We start from the raw sequence: 6,809 nt of genomic DNA on the forward strand, positions 1-6,809 counted from the left end.
GAAACTTGATACTTTTTCATGGAGATGAAGATTTTTCCCTAGGACTCCTTCCTAGCGGCTCCTCCATTCCTCCTCTGCGCAAGGGCGCATGCCCACATGGGGATGCCTGGTACAGCACCTCATGCTGTCTTTCCTGTGCTCCAACTCTCCCCTGGAAGCATGTGACCCCAGCTTATATGGGAGGCCTGCCCCCTGCCAACACCAAGAGATAATTGCTCAGGGCTCCTCACATGAGGTCTCAGGTCCAGTCTCCCTTCCAGAACAATCCTTCTGTAAGCAGAGGAGCATCTTTGAACCCAAGTACAGGTGGCCACACTTCCACTATACTAACACTACCATTCCCAGATGAAAGAAACCAGGCCTAAAATGAAATACAGGCCTGGCTAAAATTACCTGCACCCAGGCGCTGCAGGATAGAAAAAATCTAGCACCTACCTGTAAGTAGAGGGTGCTACATATAAATAATATATATGCACATACAGTATATAGCCTCGTTAACATTGGCATACTACAAGGGCTGTATTTGCCTGCACAGGGATGCACATGTGTTCTGTAAATCCCGATTCATGTAAATTGGGATAAAGCAGCTGAACATTAAAGAGGAAGTAAACCCCCATGAGTTTGCTTCCTCTTTCATTCCCTGCAAAGGCAAAGCATAATGGACTACTATGCATCGCATAGTAGCCCATTATGTGTCACTTACCTGACACAGGAGCCAGCGAAGTCACTGCTGTCCCCTGTAGTCCGGCGCATCCATCTTCTCGGTGGGTCTCGCAGCTCCGCCCGCTGTCATTCGGCGAAGCCGCGATGACGTCACTCCCGCGCATGCGCACGGGAGCCGAGACGCGCGGCATCTTCGTTATCGAGAATGCCACGATCAGTGCGCTCAGTGCGCCTGCGCACCGCTGTCTACGGCGCATGCCCGTCTTCGGGCAAATATCTCCTAAACCGTATAGGTTTGGGAGATATTTCTTGGACCTACAGGTAAGCCTTAATCTAGGCTTACCTGTAGGTCAAAGTGGTTTGTAAGGGTTTACAACCACTTTAACAGCTGATGCTCTTACATTGTGAGTGGTGGAGGAGCATGGTCTTGAAAGCACACTGTTTGTATATATACAGATGTCATATACAGTATATATATATATATCTATATATATATAGATATATATATATATATATAGATATATATATATATATATATATATATATATATAGATATATAGATAGATAGATATAGATAGATATTGTAGAGGGTTAGCTTAATGGTGGTCAACTTCCCTGGGAAAAAGGTAGTCCAGACAGCAGGTTTTCTTAAAATCTGAATTGTAGCCATTTTTATGTAAAAGGTTGCATGGAAATCAAATAAACAAAACAGAAAATAAATCCTTGCCATCCTGGCACTAACTAAACATTTCAGGTTTCTAACTCACAGACTAAGGGTTCTCTCCAGTCACCCACAAAACAAACATAATGCAAACCTTTTTCTGACTCTTAGGCCCCTTTCACACGGACGATCCCTTCAGGACCGCCTGTCAGTTTTTCAGGCAGTCCTGAACAGATGCTCCATAGAGGGCTATGGAGCGTCGGATGTCAGCGGTGACAAGTCCGCTGACATCCGACCCGCTCCATTCCGAAAAAGTGTGACGGAGGAAAAAGCTATTTTTCCATCTGTCATCGGATCGGATCGGGTGACGACGGACACTGCGGCCTGTCATCACCCAATCTCCCATAGGGGAGAGCGGCGCTGTGACTGGTCCGTCCCTGCGCAGTGTGCAGAGACGGACCTGTCATCTTCCTGCTCAGCGGAGATCGCTCCGGCGATCCCCGCTGAGCAAGCGGATATCCACGGGGTGAATCAGCACTGATTCGCCCCGTGTGAAAGGACCCTTACAAAGCAAATTTCACATCAGTAGCTCTCCCATCTCTTGCTCCCGTCCTGCTTTATTTATACCACCTGCTGGTGGTCACTATTGAACTGCAAAATCTGGTCTAGAACAAAGATTGCCAAGGTGGCCCAGAAAACCTGGCACAGATTCCACCTTAGTTTCCTGCATGCAAGGTGATACATAGGATCTATCCATCAACTCACCTTATTTAATGTCACAATATATATATTATTATTATATATTGTTAAAAAACGTATACAATAAAATTAAATGTCTTCAGGGGTGCGCATGCGTGGAGGCTGCGATCATCTAGAGCTCCATGCCATCCTGGTTTAACATCAACCGCCACAGCCAAATTAAGAGCTTTTTCCAGGCCCACTCCTGGGACACACCCCAGGATCACCCTGATGTCAGCGGGCACGGCCAAACGGGACCTGAGCCCCACAGCCATTCCAAGATGGCGGCCACGAGTTCACATGGCAGAGGGACAGAGGAGGAAGGCTCCATTGCAGACCAAGATGCCCCAGAAACCGCAGCTTGCTTGCCGAAAAAGGCCACAGTGAGTACAGCCCACAGGATGACACCTTCACCCACATCCATTAAATCCCTGATAGGGAGGACACTTGATGGCTGTCTCCTTACTCCAATGTCTGACCCTATGGCACCATTAGAGGATTGTGAGGAGACACTACAGGGCCTTCCACCTACACCTACTGATTTCTCTTCCATGATGTCAGCATTTTCCAAAATGCTATCCAGGGGTCTATTGAAAAATTTTGCTCAAATAACCTCATCAATCCATGCAGATTTACAACAACTGGGCATGCTGATGGAACTCATTGAAAGAATGGAAGCTCAATCAGTAGTCAGAATTAACTCTGCCAGAATTCAGGATGTACAGGACCAATTAGAGACTGCATTATTGAAAATCGATGATTTGGAAAACGGGTCCAGGCGTTACAATTTTAGGGTACAGGGTCTCCCTGAAATAGTAAAAGAGGTTCATCCAGCAATCCAGGTGCTTATCAAGGACTTAATCCCTGACATTCCAGATCACTGCCTGGAATCAGACAGGGCCCACAGAGCCCTACAACCTCCATGTTCCCAAGGGACATCATCGTAAAACCACATTTTTACACAGTATTAGAAGAGGTAATGAAAAGGTCCTGTGCAGCAGAAAACTTGATGTTGTAGGGCTAACCTATCCAAATTTTTGCGGACCTCTCATCCTACACTGTACAGAAATGGAAACCCTTAACCACTTTCAGACCGAACCATTTTGCTGGTCAAAGACCAGACCACTTTTTGCGATTCGGCACTGCGTCGCTTTAACTGACAATTGCGCGGTCGTGTGATGTGGCTCCCAAACAAAATTGACGTTCTTTTTTTTCCCACAAATATAGCTTTCTTTTGGTGGTATTTGATCACCCCTGCGGTTTTTATTTTTTGCGCTATAAACAAAAATAGAGCGACAATTTTGAAAAAAAACGCATTATTTTTTACTTTTTGTTATAATAAATATCCTCCAAAAATATATAAAAAAACATTTTTTTCCCTCAGTTTAGGCCGATACGTATTCTTCTACATATTTTTGGTAAAAAAAATCGCAATAAGCGATTATTGATTGGTTTGCGCAAAAGTTATAGCGTTTACAAAATAGGGATAGTTTTATAGCATTTTATTAATAATTTTTATTATTTTTTTTTTACTAGTAATGGCGGCGATCAGCGATTTTTATTGTGACTGCAACATTGTGGGGGAGCCATCGGACATTTTTGACACATTTTTGGGACCATTGTCATTTATACAGTAATCACTGCTATATAAATGCAGTGATTCCTGTGTAAATGACACTGGCAGTGAAAGGGTTAACCAGTGGGTGGCAGTGTAGGGGTTAAGTGTTCCTAGGGGTGTGTTACTAACTGTGGGGGGGTTGGGCTTTCATTTAGTGAACACTGATCTTTGCTCCAATCACATGGAGCAGAGATCAGCGTCACTAGTTGCTAGGCAGAATGGAGAAATGCTGTTTACATGGCATTTCCTCCATTCAGTCATCCCGTGAGACGAACCCGGGTATGCCCGCGGCGATCGAGTCCGCGGGTCCCGCGACCGGACTCACGGGGGTCCCGACCGCCGGCGGCGCGCTCCCTATGGCAGGGCGGCATTGAAGATTGGACTACATGTACGCCAATATGCCTGCTCGTGCCATTCTGTCGACGTACATCGTCGTGCAGTGGTCGGGAAATGGTTAAAACACCTTCTCCAAGTCTTTATGCAAAATTAAATCACCTACAGATGGTATTTTCCACTCCGCCTGAACTTCTCATTTAGCAACAAAAGTTCTGGCTTTTCATCGTTTGCCAAAGATGAACATATTCTACTTCACCTGGATTTATTATCACTAGATCCGCAACCCTCATCTGCTGGCAAAGGAGCAACACCCTCAGTGAAACACGCTAGCCCTGCAAGACCTCTCAAACCGGCATGGCAAAAGCACCACTCCAAAAGAGCCAAGGACTCTCTCCCACACTGAGGTCGGTTGGATGGATGGATGCAGCTTCAATCAATGTGATCTGCAGACCTTATTTTGTTCTCCTGTTGTTGCTGACCCCATCCACATTGAACTACACCCATCCTCCATTACGGAGGGGTTGGCCTTTGGGGAACAATCTGAGGGGTGGGAAGGGAGAAAGGTCACACCTAATGGTCCCCTGCTGTTATCTAGAGCACTTCCCCCCCCCCCCCCTTTATTTTCTGTTTTGTTGCACTTCATTTAGAGTAGTGAACTAGGGCTGAGGGCCTGGGCTGATCGGGTTACAAAGCTTACATATCCCTGAAGTTATAATAATACCTAGCTCCTTCCCCCAGGGGGGAGACCCCAGGAATGTATCTATATATATCCCACTATATAGTTTGTTTATAGTTCGCTAAGCCTGTTGATCCTATTACTGAATTTGGGAGAGGTACGGGATGGTGGCCATTCAGCGGGCTGAGACCCTCACAGGGGGTACCCAGGTTCTGGGGTGCCCCTGGTGGGGGGGTCTGGGCCGGCTATAGGACCACTCATCCAGTCACGGACCCAATTATCTTTACAGGGAACAAGACTTGGTTCATATGTAATTAATATTACTAGTGTAAATGGCGGTGAGACCGTGGCAGATGCAATGCTCCTCCACCAACCTTTGAGGGATGTTTACTCTCTTGATGGCTGACAGAGGCGCCCCTACCCAGGGGACCTCAGATCTTTTGGTTATGGGTCAGGAAGAAGCTGGACCTTTCCTGCCCCAGAGGATATGGGAAATTCATAATGCTCTATAACAAGTTTGTCTCTCACACATTTTCTCTTTTCCTCCTGCTTTCTATTTCCCACCTTTTTCTCTATCTGTCTATCTTTTCCCATAGAAGTACTGGAGGATCACATGTCTTTAGCTCCCCAGCCTGGACCGCAGCACCCATCACCTGCACCCATGCCTGCCGACTGATCCCTCTACATGGAGTAAGGTACAGTACAATCCCGAGATGCACCACACTCTGATCAATATCTAGCATGACCCCTGCCAACTCGAGCTTGTGCATAATCTCACATAATGCACAAGGGCTGAACTCGCCAGTCAAAAGGCAGAAACTGCTCCAACTGTACCACTCTATGAAATCCGACATACTACTCTTACAAGAAACCCACGTCCCAATTTCCTACCAACCCACCTTTCTACACAAATGGTACCCCCAATTCTTTCTCGCCAATGCAGAAAACAAAACCAAAGGGGTAGCAACCTGCTTTTCAAAACATCTAAATTTCTCACCAACCAAGGTTCTTAAGGACCCAGTAGGGTGCTATGTGCTAGTGACAGGCACTATTAATGGAGAGACCTACACTTTCATCTCCTACTATACACCTAACAAAGGTCAGGCAAAATTTTGTGTCTCTCTAACACACAATATGGAAACAATGTCAGGGCACAATTTTTGTGGGAGGAGATTCGAATATAGCATTTGACCTCTCCCTAGACAGAACGGTGACCAGGAAACCTAGATCCAAGCACCCATCCAGACAAAGTTTAATAATCACCTAGCTACTATATTCCGCAGGTTTGGTGGATATCTGAAGGGAACTCAATCCACATACAAAAGACAATAAACATTTTTCTGCACCACACAACACCCATGCCAGGATTGACCACATCTTTATGCAATCACATTCAATTCCATTAGCCCTGTTTGACAAAATTTGTTACACCTCCTTTTCAGACCACTCTATTGTGATATACTATTGCAGTATACTGCTCTATTGTGGTACTTGGAACCCAGCGCACTTTAGGGACATTTAAATGGCGACTTAATGAAGTATTACTGAGCGATCCAGTACAGTGCACGATACTGGAAAAGACGTTGAAAGACTATTTCAATGAGAACAACGATAACACAGTTAACCCAAAACCCTATGGGCAGCCAACAAATTTATGATTAGAGGGAAACTCTTACAGATAGCATCCAAACTGGAATGTGAACATGGAGCAGATATCCGAAAAGGCACAGAGGACTCCTTTCACTGAGAAAAAACCCACAAATGAAAACCCATGCACGACACCATGTCCCGCTTGGACACAGCCCCAATGAATCTTAATCTAGCTTTAGCAACCAAAGCTGAGAAACATCTGCAATGAAAGAGAGCAAAACTCTACTTCCAAAAAGATAAACCTGGCTCCAAAGTAACAGCAAAGCTTACCCCCAAACCCCAGCCTTCCCCAAAATTTGCACCCCATCAGATGACTTGACCCATAACCTGATTAGGAATTTGGCAACATTTTGGGCCTTAATGTCAATGTCGCCGAATGTTGCCCTAAATGTGTCTGTCCCACCCTAATCGGTAGAGCAATTGAAACAGCACTTCCCATTCACCTGGGCATCTAACTCCTTACTGTA

This window comes from Lithobates pipiens, unplaced genomic scaffold, assembly GCF_037356315.1.
Source record: "Lithobates pipiens isolate NorthernLeopardFrog02 unplaced genomic scaffold, aLitPip1_a1.2 Scaffold_8, whole genome shotgun sequence".
Lineage (NCBI taxonomy): Eukaryota > Metazoa > Chordata > Amphibia > Anura > Ranidae > Lithobates > Lithobates pipiens.